Raw genomic sequence first — 15,960 nt, 5'->3', positions numbered from 1 at the left:
GCGGCTTGCTCCGTTGAGTCACTCAACCTCATTTGTCTACAGGACTGTAAAAAGGAGCTGGTGGCATGGGGGGAGGGTGGGAGGGAGAATCCCAGATTCTATGTAATTACAACACAATGTAATTAATGAGTAAATTTAATTTTAAAAAAAAGGAGCTGGTGGGAAAGCTAACAGGATGGAGTCCGTTGTTTTCCAGCATTTGCAGAACATTCAAACCCATGGACTGAGGCAAGAACCCTGAGACAGGGAGCCAACTATAGCCCAAACATTACCAAGAGAAGTCAGTTAATACCAGCCTATGGAGCAAGGGACATCCCAGGAGAGAAGTGCCACCATAATGAAACAAGGTTACTCATCATCTCTGTTGAGAGAAACCTTATTTCTACTCTAAAATCTGAACTAGTCTCCAAGTGGGAAGGAGCAGGCCTTATCTTCACGGTGGCAGACCATCACCAGGTCCACCACCTCCCTAACAGCCTGAAAAATGGCTTTGGTAAGAAAGAAAAAACAGACTGTGAAAAAAAAATGTGAACTATGCTTTGACAACCTGTGTACCAGAAAGCTTTCACTATTCAGAGTATTTAAAAAATGAAAATAAAGGAGCAAAAAAAATACAGTAGTAACTGTTAATCTGTTTCTTCCAGTTCAAAAATGACCACACTGAGGAGAAATGTTTTTAATTTGAAAACACATTGTTTGACATAGCAGAAAAGAAAACATTTTGTTTTATTTTGCTTTTATAACATACAATTTTCAAAAGCTGAAAGTATCTCAATAGTGGTGTTGGGCAAGGGCTTTTACAGGCATGACATTTTCTCAATGCGTTGAAGCAGAACTAGAGGAGCAAAGACACTTTTTAGATTTCTATCACTTAGAAATCTTTAACTCTTACTAAAGGCACTCTTTCGCATGAGGGGGAAAATAGTCTTCCAAGATTCTACACACCAGTATTTTATAAAATCTATTACAGAAACAAGAAGCTCCAAGGAGACCATCATAACCCACTTATTTGTAATACTGTATAAATATAAACATTAACAGAAAAAAGTTGATTGTGTATTTCAAGAGATGAGAAAATAATCTTCAGAAAAAGAGGACAGGACCGTATTTTTATAATTAAGCATTCTAAGTAGAAAAAAATCTAAGAACTCATTGTCTGAAGAAAATGCAAGCTTAAGAAAGAAAAATTATGTGTTACATTGTCAAGACTAATAATACCAAAAGCAAAAGTAAAAATAAATTAACACTTAGCTCAATACATTAAAGAACTTCACTGGACAAATCATTTTGCTAGGGAAATATGGATTATCAAAAGTTACTAAAGTAGACCTTGAAGAGTAATTATTGTTGAAATGATAAAGATGTAAAAATAAAACCCTTTTCTCCAATTGAAGACACAGCTGCTTCTGTGTCTCCGACATGGGTGCAGGGGCCCAATCTCTGGGCCATCTTCTGCTGCTTTCCCAAGCACTTTAAAAGGGAGCTAACCTGGAAGTGGTACAGCCAGGTCTCAAGCCATCACCCTTATGGGATTTCAGCATTGTAGACTGCTGCCCAAGCTGCCAGACCACAATGCCAGCTCTTTATGGTACTCATGAAGGCCAGAAGGGCGTGGAACAAGTCAGGCTAAGCCATAACAGCCACTGGGTCACAGGAGAGCCATGTCTGGGGATGGATCACACAGGACTAGGCTGTAGCACCCATTTGTGGGTACAGACCAGGTCAGGCTAGTCCATAGTAGCTGCCCTTCAGTGCCAGGAATGGAGACTGGGTGTGTCAGTCTAGGCAGCAGCACTCACCCACATACAGCCATTGCTGGGGGTGGGCCTGGTACGGAAACTTGGGGAACTCCCCTACTATGCTATAGCTCCAACTGGTGAGCACAAGATTTGGGGTGGAGGGCAAGCCAGGCAAGGTCAGTCCACAGCAGATACTGGCAAGAGTGAGCGTCAGGACAGAGTATAGGCCAGGCCAGGTTGTACTACAACACCTGCCAGTTCACATGAGAGTTGGGGCTAGGAGTGGGCCAGGCTGGGCTACGCTGCTGTAGCCACTGGTGAGAGCTGGACTGGGGGAAGGTTGGATTGAACCAAGCTATAGCACTGTTGCCAAATGCCAAGACTGGAGGGTGGGAGATCTCAGACTTAGCCACAACTCTCACTGGCACATGCAAGACCCAGGGTTGGGGGCAAGGCTAGTAGGGAAGCCTCTGGGACTCCCCTACTAGACTTCTGCTTCTGAGGGTGTGGATCAGAAGGGGAGGGATGAGAGAGTCAGACTGGGTGCAGGCCAGCTGGGTGAGGTTACAACACCAGCTTTCAAATGCCAGGAGTGGGTGCGACTAAGTGCCCTCAGGCAGGCACAAGATCCAGGACTGGGAACATGCTTGACAGGCAAACTATGGGCACCACCCTGATAGGTTATAACAACTACCAGCAAGCACAAGAACCAGGGCTGGAGGTGGGCCAGCCTGGAAAAGGCAACAGGACCTGTCAGCATACATGAGGGGCAAGTCTAGGGGTGGGGAAAGCTAAGCTAAGCTGCAACACCATGGGTGTGCTTGAGCTGGGCTAGACTAGGCTACAGCAAAGGTGGGCTGGGAGCATACCTGGTGGATGTTGTTAGGGGGTTGCCCCAATTAGGCTCCAGAACCCACTGGAATGAATGAGTACCAGGTCTGGGTAGGTTGGCTGGGCTACAGCACCCATCAGTTTCCATGAGACATGGTGCTGGGGTGGAACTGACCAGGTAGCCTGCATCCACCAGTATGTGCATTGGCTGGTGCAGGTGACAGACCAAACCTGACCCTGCCCTAGCTGGCACACACAAGAGTCAGATCTGAGATCACTCCAGATGAGGTTTTGAGGAATTCCCCAGTTAGACCATTAGACTCAGACCCCAGCCGCAGGGAAAAATCACAGGATGCATAGCTCAACCTTGGAGTTCATGTGTCAAGACTGGGCCTCTTCAGTTGCTGATGCCTGTTCATTGGACAGCATGCCCACGTGCACCTGGGAGACATGACAGCCAGCTCACCTAGGCCACCAGGGGAGGTCAACTGCCTCATCAGAGGATGGAAAACAGAACAGATAGGACAACTCTCCTGGCCAAGCTTTGCAGCAAATTCCTGTGGTTGTACTAAGGTGGACTCTGCCAACCAATAGACCTTGTAATAATTTTCTCAAACCTGGAGCAGCAAAATCAACTTCTCAGAACTATCAAAATCACTCAAGTAATACCCTCAGAACACTCTTCCCCACATTGACATCTCTAAGGCGTCATCAAATGACTGTCCTCCATCTCCAAGTGCTGATGTAGCTTGACAGCAAGGAGCAATCCCTTCCCCTCCTCCCCTGTGGACACAGGAAGAAGAAATATTAAAGCTGGAACGTTTGTCTCATCCACTTTCCTCCACACCTGACCCTCCTACCTTAATCAGGGGCCCACAGGGGTGTGCAACCATCTCACCTATGTAGGCAATGTTGAAAAAAAGAATTTAAAAATTGTTTAAATACATAGAAATTAAAAAGAGTGCAGGATAGATAATTCAGTACTTTAAAAAACCTACTAAAGCACTACCAAGTATTAAATGATTTTTTAAAAGTGAATATTAAAATCATCCCCATAGAGACTGAAAAATCTTTGCTAAAATTAAATCCTAGTGTTTAAAAAAGACAAAAATATCTCAACCCAAGACTTCGTTAAATTTATAGGAAAACACAAAAGCTTTCCTTTTAAGGTAAGAATCAGGAAAAAGAAGGTCTTGTTCAAAATTATTCTAAAGAATGCTTTAGTACTACTAATCAAAGCACTTAGATTACAGAAATGGATGAAAGGAATGTAAATTAGAAAAGAACATTATTATTTGAAGATGACATGCTTTTGTTTCTGTTTGTCCAAGGAGAATTAACTGTTATAAGCAGCAAAGGAATTCAAAACATGCATAGACAAAATTTGATATTACATTAATCATTAAACTAAATAGAAGTGAAACAAACCAAAATGTAATAAAAGAAAAATTAACCTTCTTTGTATATATTGGTAAAAAGAAGTAATACATTTCATACTTTTTATAATGCCAGCCAAAGTCATGAAATAGAGATAAATTTCACATCATATGAGTAAGATCAGTTTGATAAAATATGGTAAACATTTTAAGAGATATTAAAGAATCCTTTAGCAGAAACAGAAAATAGGGAATTCACAATCCAAACTTGTAAAAATCCCAGGGTCAAACTATAGCTATATGTAACAGACAAATTTTTCCTCTGAGGACATGAGTTGGCTGAAAGACAAAGATACAGGTTGGGCCTGATTGGCTCAATGACTAAATCCTCACGTTGCAAATGCCAAGATCCCATATGGGCGCCAGTTCCTGTCCTGCTACTCCACTTCCCAACCAGCTCCCTGGCTGTGACCCTGGAAAGTGGTAGAAGATGACGCAAAGCCTTGAGACCCTGCACCCACATTACTCTTGGCTTCACATCAGCTCAGCTCCAGATGTTGCAGTCATTTGGGGAGTGACTCAGTAGATGGAAAACCTTTCTGTCTCTCCTTCTTTCTGTAAATCTGCCTTTCCAATGAAAATAAATAAATCTTTGGAACAAAAGAAGGGAGGAAGGAAAGACAGAAGCAGGGAAGGAAGGAAGAGGGGAGGGAGTTAAGACAAAGATAGAAAAAGAATGTTCCACCCAAGATGTCTGTACTTATACTAGGTATAAATACTTTAAATGAAAAAAAACCGCCCTAAAAGACATTCAGCATAAGTAAATCTAATGGACAAATGCAGAACATTCCACTCAGCAGTGGCAGAATAGTCTGCTCAAATGCACATGGAATATTTTGCAAAACAGATCACATGTTAGATATTACATGCACAGAGACATATATATATACATGGAAATACAGCTGTAACTAATAAGTTCAGTAAAGTTATCAGATTCCACATCAGCATTCAAAAGCCAGTTGCATTTCTAAACAGTAACATGAAATATGAAAAAAATGAAAAAATCTCTTTTATAATACCATCAAAAGCAATAAAAGACAGACATGCCTGTTTCATATATGCAGCCTTAAAAGCATAGTAATACTTCCCTTCCCTCACTTCCACTATCCCTCCCCCTTGCCTCCTGTTTTCCCTTAGACATACCTTATGCTTACCTCATAGTCTCAAGCTTACCCCGCCACTAAACAAAGAATTCAGTAAGTAGTAAGTAGAAAAGCCACTGCTCCTCAGAAGCATAGACAAGGGCTATAAACAGAAATCAAAACTTCAAACTGTCAGCTGCATTCACATCCATTACATTATTGGAATTCTGTATATCAGTACCACAAATTGGGGAAAACATATATTTTTATGACTATCTTGGTTCACTAAGCATCATGGCATCCAAATGCATCCATTTTGTTGCAAAAGATTACATTGCATTCTTTATGGCTGAGCAGTATTCCCTTGTGTTTAAATGCTGCATTTTCTTTGTCCTGTCATCAGTTGATGGACATCAAGCTTGACTCTGTATCTTAGCTATTGTAAGTTGTGCTGCTGTAAACATGGATATGCATAGAACTCTTTCATATGGTGATTTAATTTCCTTTGCGTGAATTCCCAGGAGTGAAATAGCTGGATCCTATGCTAGTTTCAGATTTTTGAGGAATCTCCGTATTGTCTCCTAAAAAGTTGTACCAGTTGACATTCTGACCACAAGAGTATTAGAGCACATTGATCTCCGCATCCTCACTAGCATTTATTATTTTTTTAATACTTGGATGATAGCCAATTTTTTTAGATTTGTTACTATTTTATTTGAACAACAGATTTTACATAGAATGAGGGAGAAAGGTCTTCCATCGCACAGGGTGATAAAGCTGGAGATTCAATTCACACATCATAAAAATAAATTCAATATGGCAGAATGATTCAAATTTGAACATTAAATATTAAAACCATTGACAATAGTAGATTTTTCAAAAGTATTTGGAAGGAAGAAGGTCTTTAAAAGTATGACACAAAATAATGAAATATATTTACTATATAAAAATCAAAACTTCCTGCATGATTAAAAAACAAGCAAAGTAAAATTATTTGTAAGAGAAATAATTATTTGCAACCCTTACAAAGAACCATATATAACTCAAAATGTCAATTTAAGAATTAAAAAAAAATGCTTTGTGTGAGGGAACCAACATAACAAGTAATTCACAGAAATGAAATATGAATGCTTCCTAGAATCATGGAAAAAAGACAGCCTGGGTGCATGAAAAAAGAGACAAACAAAAACAAAATACACTGTTTTTCCCTGTCATCATAAAAATTTGAATGAAATTTTGTAACATTCTGCTACAAGGCATTTGGAAACACATAGACTAGGTTTGCTGGAAGTGAAGCAAATGAATAGAATCTTCACATCGCAGCTGGCTAACAGCTATCAAAATTTCCATTGCCATATCCCTTATTTAGTGTTTCCTCTGTAAAATATTCAAAATATCCGCTAATCTGCACTAATATTTATTATCTCATTGTTAGAATAATGTAGAACACTGGAAACAATGTCTAGCCACGAGAAAGAATCTGGTGGAACATATTTATTGCAGCTGTTTGATAAAATACTCATCGACTGCTAAGAAGAGTGAGGCTTCTTTCTGGACCAATGCATAGAGATCATTCAGAAGTGTTCAGTGAAATGCAGGCTGAGCATTGTGAGTGATTCAACTGGCATCTGGGTAGAAGAGGAGAAGTACATGACGTGGTTGCGAATGCAATGCAGGGCTTATTGCTGGGAGAGTAACAGCAGCTTGACGGGGTGATCTCCAGGGAGCAAAACTGGAGCCTGGAATCAGAGGATAGAGGGCAGTGCAGTTTTATTCTATGCACTTTTACACCATGGATTTTCTTTTAACCATATGAGAACTTGCTATTCCTCAAAATATAAAAAGGAAGACCTGGAAGTAAGAAGGCAGGGAGAAAAGAAAAAAGGGGGGAAGGAAAAGTAAAACAATTCTCAAAAACAAAGCAAGAAGCCCCTAGTGGTGTTATTCCAAAATTTTTTTTTTCTTTCTCTGGAAAGCTTAACTTTACTTGAGGAGAAAGTAACTAGTAAGGGTTGTTTTTCCATTTTCCATCTGAGCCCCCTGAAGTCTCAGATCGTCAGGGGAGAAAGTATTGATCCCTGAGGCCCCAGGTTTAAAGTCCCTGAAGAGGAGGAAGCACTCAGAGGGAATTTAGTTGGCAACCAGCCTACACCGGGAAAGATTATCTGGAGACAAATCTGGTATGCAGAAAACAAAACCAACAACATTTTCATCTTTCAGTGTATGCCGGAAACTGTAACTTGAAAATTCATACCGGGGGGAGGGGAGGGGAGGGGTGGGGGGATTCCCAGAGCCTATGAAACTGTCACATAATGCAAAACAATTAATAAAAAAAAAAAAAAGAAAATTCATGGGAAGTCTTAGCGTGTTTCACCTCAACCAGGAGGAGGAGCCAGCACCCCACCACCACCCAGATACCTGGTAAAGCCACAGCCTGTGGTGCTGGCATTCCATCTGGATGCTGGTTCATGACCCAGTTCCTCCACTTCCAACCCAGCTTGCTAATGGCCTGGAAAAAGCAGTGGAGGATGGCCTAATTGTTTGAGTCCCTGCCACTGACTCCTGGCTTTGGCTGACCCAATGCTTGCAGCCATCTGGGGTGAACTAACAGATAGAAGATTCTCTCTCTCTCTCTGTCTCTCTCTCTCTCTCTCTCTCTCTCTCTCTCTCTCTCACTCTCCTTTGAAATTCTGCCTTTCAAATTAACAAATAAATTTTCAGAAACCACATGAAGAAATGAGGGACTTGGATCTAAGTGCCTGGGAAATGGACAAATAATTAAATGAGTTAACTGATTATTCAAACAACCAACACATGTGCTGTTGGTCATCTGATGAGCACATATCCAAAGCTCAGTCTTACACTGGGAAGCTTCAGGCTTTCACTGAAGCTTCACCTTGTAACAGAACCTGCAGTTTTCTCTCTCCCTTCCCCTCACAGTTTATTATTAAAGACTTACATACTCACAGGAATTTTAAAAGCTAGTGCAGAGACGTCACATGTATCCTTCTCTTTGTTTTTCCTACTTGGTTAAACCTCACAAAATTACGCTATGACATCTTACCAGGATTTTAATTTTGGTACGATTTGTGTGGATGGTTCTATGCCATTTCATACTTCCACATATTTGTATAATCACCACAATTAACATACATACTTATTCTGACACATTTCTCAAATTGTACAGTTCTTCTCATATCACCAATGCTGGAAACATCACCACCTTCCCCCTGCCATCCCTCACCTCTGGCAATAATTACTATATTCTCCATCTCTATAATTTTCTCATTTTGACAATATTATATAAGTAAAATCATGTAATACATGCTTTTTTCGGATTGGCTTTTTGTTGGAAAGTCAGATATACAGAAAGGAAGAGAGACAGAGAAGATCTTCCATCCGTTAATTTACTCCCCAGGTGGCTGCAACAGCCAGAGCTGAGCTGATTCAAAGCCAGGAGTCCGGAATCTCCTCCAGGTCTCCCACGCAGGTGCAGGTTCCCAAGGCTTTGGGTCATCCTTGACTGCTTTCCCAGGCTACAAGCAAGAAGCTGGGACATGAACCAGTGCCCATATGGGATCCCGGTGCATGTAAGGTGAGGACCTTAGCCACTAGGTGACCACACCAGGCCCAAGGCTGGGTGTTTTATATCTGAAATCCGTTAAAGTTGTTGCAAGTATCTTTAACCTTCATTATTGAGTAATATTCCACAAAATGGATGTATCATAGTTTAACTACTTACCTATTATGCAATTTTTAATTGTTTATAGTTATTACAAAATTGCCCAACTATGTAAAGAATGAGTTGTATACAGCTATACTATACTATAGTAAGTGTGTTTTTTTAAACTATCACATTCCTGGGAGCGGCTGTCTCCTCCTCTCTCTCTCTGTCCTCCTCCCCCAGAAACAGGAAGAGTAGAAAGGAAGATTGGAAGGAATTGTCTCGTCACTTTCCACCGTTCCTTGACCCTTTCCACCCTAATCAGTGGTCCATGTGGGAATGCATACTTCTCAACTATGTAAACCTTATCAAAAATAAAATAAACCTATTATGAAAAGAAAAAAAAACCTACCACACTATTCCCAGAGTTACTATAGCTTTTTGCATTCTTATCAACAATGTAGGGTAGATCCAATTACTTTGCATCTTCGCCAGTGCTTGATATTGTCACTATTATTAACTGTAGTCATTCTGTGGTGGTGTCATGTGAGAATGATAGCCCATGTTTTTAATTGGCATTTCTCCAATATCTGACAACTTCTCATATGTGTATGTGCATTCATATAGCTGCCTTTGGAAAATGTGTGTCACACCTTCACCTGTTTTCAAATTTGATTTTTTGAATTTTGAATTTAAGAGATCTCTATCTACTCTAGATACAAGCACTGTGTCAAATACATGTTTTGAATATATTTTCATAGACTGGTCTTGTAACGCAGTAGATAAAGCAGCTGCCTACAACGCCAGATTCCACCTCAAAGCACTGGTTTGAATCCAGGTCACTCTGCTTTTCTTCTGGCTCCCTGTTAATGTGCTAATAGACATGTGTATATTTGTGTAACCACCACTACAATTGAGTTGTAGACGTACTCTGTCACTTATTGCAGATCGATACTTCTCTTGTAATCCTTCTGGGATTTCTTTAGGTCCCTTCCACTTTAAATCATGAGACATGGAAGTAGAAGTAATAGTTCTATAGGATAACATACACTAAAATACTGTAGCACAACAATCCTAATTTCTGGCTTCAGCCCTGTATGTCTGTCTTTGGCAACTTTTAGCCATGATTTTCTGTGTGGGTTTTTGTTATTGTTGTTGTTAGCATCCATTGACCTATTTTTATCTATTTGAAAGACAAAATGAAAGACAAAAATGAGCTGCTATCCACTGGTTCACTCCACAAATTGCAACAACAGCCAGGACTGGACCAAAAGCAACCAACATTCATCAGAGCAAAAAGACAAGTTCCTACATAAGTGTAAGAAAAAAACAGTTATTTTTTCATAATTGGCCATGTGTACTTCCAATATCTAGGGCACATACAGACAACCAAGGAATGTAGAGAAACATGCAGAAATTGTCTTCCATGGATGGCTCAAGAGTACAATGATCCCATGAGGGTAGATGCTGGGAAACTTCAAAAGTTCATCACCCAGTTATTAATTTTCAAAATGTCACACACTAAACTCCATAGTAGCTTTCAAAAATCATAGACACCATAAACTCACCTGAGTGTCTCAGATGTCAAATACAGCCTAAATTCTACAGCTTTCTGCTATTCAAAAACATGAATGGTGATGAAAAGTACAGACACTATACCCAACAGCCTAAGGCACTTTAATACGGATTTAAATAAGTATGTGTCAGGTGTATACAGTGTTAGATTGGCTTAAAAGTAAAAACTCAGAGAACGTATCATCAGAGCAAATTAAATTGTTGTGACATATAAATCACACCATTCACTGAAAAGTATTTCTTCTAGCTGAGAAAGAATAATAAGATGGGATAGGAGTGACAAAGGGGGTAGCGTCACCAAATCGTTTAACTACACAGGAAGGCTGAAAAACTTGCAGGAAAGCAGCAGCTAAGTGTGAGATGCTAAGAAGAAAAGTTCATGAAAAAGAAAAAAATTCACTGCATTGAATGAACGTTATGAACTGAGCAAAAGGACTGATCTCTACACACAAGACCAAGTACGCCTAGGACTGATGAACAACAGCTTCATATCATTGGAAAGCACCAAAAACTGTACTTGAGTCATGACTTTCAGCCACCACTCTCAAGCATTTTCATACAGTGTCCTATTTTAAAAACCTAACTTAACATACATGCTACTTAATTACAAAACACACATAAAAATGGCTGAAATTCTAAAACAAAAAAATAGTGTGAGTTCTCAACACTGTTGAGTTGAAAAATGAGATCACTCATGCAGCATTATTGATTAGAGAATAAAATTGTATAGCTAACTAGGTAAAGTTTGGTGGTTTCTTTAAAAACTAAGCTTGTGGGGCTGGCGCAGTGGCCTAGCAGCTAAAGTCCTTGCTTTGAATGTGCCAGGATCCCATATGGGCACCAGTTCTGGTCCTGGCGGCCCCACTTCCCATCCAGCTCCCTGCCTGTGGCCTGGGAAGCAGTCGAGGATGGACCAGAGCCTTGGGACCCTGCGCCCGTGTGGGAGACCTGGAAGAGCTCCTGGCTCCTGGCTTCAGGTCGGTACATCTCTGCCCATTGCAGCCACTTGGGAAGTGAATCGGTGGATGGAGGATCTTGCTCTCTGTCTCTCCTCCTCTCTGTATATCTGACTTTGCAGGGAAAATAAATAAATCTTAAAAAAAAAACTGAACTTGCAGGGGCTGATGCAATGGCTCAACTGTTTAGTCTTTCACCTCAAGCGCCTGCTTCTCATAGGATACCAGTTCATGTCCTGGCTGCTCCACTTCCCATCCAGCTCCCTACTTATGGCCTAGGAAAAGCAGAGGAGGATAGCCCAAAGCCTTGGGATCCTGCACCCACGTGGGAGACCCGGAAGAGGCCTGGGCCTTGGATCAGCTCAGTTCCAGTCATTGCTGCCATTTGGGGAGTGAATCAGTGAATTAAGATATTTCTCTCTGTCTCTCCTCCTCTAAGTCTGCCTTTCCAATGAAAAATAAATAAATCTTTGAAAACACACACACACACACACACAGAACTAAACTTGCAGCTACCAAGCAGCCCAGCACAAAGGTAATATTCCAGGACAAAAATGTATTTACATACAAAAACCTGTATGTGCATTTCATCATTGATTTATTTGTAGTAGGCAAAAACTAAAATCAGCCAGGTGTCTTTGGGTTGTGATTAGAATCAGTGCTACACACACAACATGAAATATTATTCTACAGTAAAATTAATGAAGCCTCGAATGAAATTCATGAAAATTAGCCTGAGTGAAAAAAAATCAGTCCCCCAAAAACTGTACATTGTCTATACATTCATTCACTTGACATATCTCAAATTTACAATTTTTCAGTGGTTGGGCATCTGGCCTAATAGTTCAATTCACTAGTTGGAACACCTGCATTCCATAAGCAGGTGTCTGAGTTCAGGTCCTGACTCCACTCCCAGTTCTAGCTTCATGTTAGTGGGTGCTCTGGAAAGCATCAATGATGGCAGTAGTAGGTTCCTGCCAGCCACCTGACAACCTGGATTGAGCTTCTGGCTCTTGGCTTGGGTCTAATCCAGCCTCAACTATGTGCAGGCAACTAGGAAGTGAATAACGGGAGATCTCTCAACCGAAGAAAAGTGTATGTGTGTATACATGTGTGTGTCTGTGTATATAAATACATACATACATACATATATATCTGAAAAGAAGGAGATATCAGCAGGAATCTGGAGTTAGGAATGAGTTTTAAAATGTGGAGGAAGGTTATAAAGAACAGCGCACAGGAACCTGGAGTTTGAAAACCATTCAATGCTTTGACTGTGACGGTGAACACTGACAATAACACTTCAGAGAACTTCATACAAGCACACACACAGACATGTACACAAGCAAAACAAAACTTGCAACGCCTGAATAGTAGTGGCAATGGCATCAGTATTGAGATCCTTATCGTAGTAACATTTTGTGGATTCACAGTATGCATATCCATGGGGGGGTGGTATTAGTTTTCTATTATTGCGATTGAAATTCCAACAGTGGCTTAAAACAATACAAACTATTTATGTGAAATAAAAATAACACAAAACTTGAAATTATTATGCATACAATTTTGTAAAAGGCTGTATTAACACATAAATTTGATTGCGTCATACGCACAAAATGGGTCTCCAGCTCAGGGTGTCGGCAAGGAACGTACGTGTTCTTCCCTGCAGACTCGGGGATGTCAACTTTCCTTTTTCTTTTTGTGCGAATCATCTGTATTCCAGAGTCTTTTCTTCCTTCCCAAAGCCAGTGTTTTTATAGCTTCATGTCTCTCTCTGATTCACATTTCTGCTCTCTCCATGTAAAAGAAACCCAGTGAAAACATTAGGCCCGCTGGATTATCCAGGACAGTTTCTCCCATCTTGATTAGCAGCCTGAAATTCATCTACAGCCTTAATTTCTCCTTATCATATCATATAACATGCACATAGGTTCCAGAAAGTAAAATCTTAATGTCTTGGGGAAACCATTATTTTGCCACAGAAATAAACTGACAATGTGAATCTATGATCACTTCAATAAAAATTCAATTAGAGGGCCCGGCGCCATAGCCTAGCAGCTAAAGTCATCACCTTGAATGTACCAGAATCCCATATGGGTTCCGGTTCTAATCCTAACAGCCAGCTCCCTGCTTGTGGCCTAGACAACCAGTCGAGTACAGCCCAAGACCTTGGGATCCTGCACCCCTGTGGGAAACCCAGAAGAAGCTCCTGGCCCCTGGCTTCAGATCAGCTCAACTCTGACCATTGCGGCCGCTTGGGGAGTAAATCAGTGGATGGAAGATCTTTCTATTTCTCCTCCTCTCTGTATATCTGACTTTCCAATAAAAATAAATAAATCTTTTAAAAATTCAATTAGAAATATTTAGTGAGTGTGGTTATTAATGTGTGCTACAGTTACTATGATGAGTATCATTTTATACACACATGCCTTTTACTATCGTGAATGTGTCTTTTCCGGAAAGCTACGGCTCTTCCTCCACAGTTGTCTTCCATCTGAAATCTTTTACCATTTTCACTGGGTCTTCACACAGATACATACAATCTAGATTTATCATTTCTTAACAGCAAGAAAAGCCATCAGCCTTCACTGATAGTATTTTAGAACTATCAAAACCACCTGGGCAGAACTCTCAGACTGCGCACCCCATGGGGAACCTGGGTTGATATCGAGTGGCCGTTCCCCAGCCCTGGGTACTGGGGCAGTTGGGAGGCTGAGTATGGCTTCTCTCCTTATTCCCCCCCACATATCCCAAAACAGGATGGAAAAACAGAAAATTTAGAAACAATGATCACACCCACTTTTCCCTAACCCTTGATCCACGCCACTCTGATCAACAATGTTAACATCATCTAAAATAATTTTTTTTTAAATTGGCCTTCATATATGTATGGAAATACTATTCCTCTTTACCTACTCCTTACCTAATGCTCTACTGCTTTGTAATAAAGTTGTTTTATTGTCTTTGTCTAATGATGTGTTTCTCATTTCCAGCTGGGACTTCATCTGAAAGGCCCTTCCGTCTCATTCTTCTATCAGTATTCTTGTTGTTACCTAGCTATCCTCTTAAAAACTTTCTCTATAAATGGGGGGGGGATTTGGGAAGGGAAATCCCAGAGCCTATGAAACTGTATCCTAAAATAATAGAAAAAAAACTTATGTCTTCTTGTACAGTTTGCTCATAAAGCGATGTTAACTGCTGACTGCGGAGATACTGATTATGAATTAGAAATAAGAACAGGTTCTTAGATATACAAAAATATGTGCGATCTTATTCATAACAAGAAAATATGAAGCTGTTCTCTCACTAGAGACCTCTTTAAAAAAACTACTAGTTAAGTCCCTAATGACAATAACATAAGAAAAATTATCTGCCTCTGGAAAATTTTCCCCAATTCTATCACACCTCAAGAGAGTAAGCCTCAGCTATAAACTCCCCAAAGGCGAGGACTCAGACTGGCATCAATCGCAGAATGAAACTGGCGGCAAACTCAGATGTAGGGTAAACAAAGCCATCAAAACTTTTCTGTATCAGCTGTGTATCATTCCACTGTGTAACAGGTAATACTAAGGCAAAAGGTTAGAGCCAAAGTTCCAGAATTTTCTACCAGAATACCAAGAGGAATCAATCGCCTGTCACTAGTGACATAATGAACAAATAATTAAATAAAGAACTAATGTTGCATGCTGCTGATGAATTATTTGCGTAAGTTATTTTGACTAATTTTTGAGAGCCCAATCAATACTGATACTGTGCTGAATAATTTATGTCAACCAGCTCATTGTCACCAAGTTAACAGGATTGCAGCTTAACTGAATCTATTTTAACTTCCACTAACAAGTACTGGTTTTTAAACACAAACATTTTTTGTTGATTTTAAATGTATGAAACCTTCAGAGAAGGTACAGTAGCTTTACCTAGTTATGTGCAGTGTGAATAATTTTCATTATTATGGCACTTTTGCATATGTGAAAGTGGATTTCTGTGGAATATAAACACGTCCTGGGGATCCTGGACCCTAGGAAGATGTATGAGTGCAGGTAATTTTATTAATGGGTCACAAGTATGTCTCCAACATAACTGTACCGGTTACGTATTACTATTAATACATATTAACATGTAATTGTCTAATTACTAATGAGTTATACACCGTCTTATGTTTCTATTACTCTTTTATGTGTTCTGTATTTCTTAGGATTATGCTTTCTTTAATATTTTCTTAAGATGGATCCATACAGATTATTATCTATATCAAGTGTGGCAAGTAATTTTACCTGATGAAATTTTCAGTCTGTATTCAGTCTTTGTTTTATCATAGAATTTATATTTTAAATATAATTGAGTTTACAATATTTTATCATCTGAATTTGATCTTCTTTAAATTTTATTTATATCCAAATCAGATATTTGGTTATGTTATCAACTCCTTCGAAGTTCAATTTTTAAGTTAATTTATAAAATGCAAAGTAGAAATTCAATGTCGTTTTTCATTTGTATAAGTATTAATCATAGCATAGTATATTGCACCATGTCTTATTGATATACATGTTTGAATGTTTCAGTCCATAGACAAGTACACATGCTTATCATTTGTTTACTCAGTTCCATTGATATACTAACCCACTTACACAATGTCTGCATTAACAACACTTTATAGAAGCTTTGCTATCCTGTATC

This window comes from Ochotona princeps, chromosome 4 (genome assembly GCF_030435755.1).
Source record: "Ochotona princeps isolate mOchPri1 chromosome 4, mOchPri1.hap1, whole genome shotgun sequence".
NCBI classification, from domain to species: domain Eukaryota; kingdom Metazoa; phylum Chordata; class Mammalia; order Lagomorpha; family Ochotonidae; genus Ochotona; species Ochotona princeps.
Note: the sequence above shows the minus strand (reverse complement) of the source record.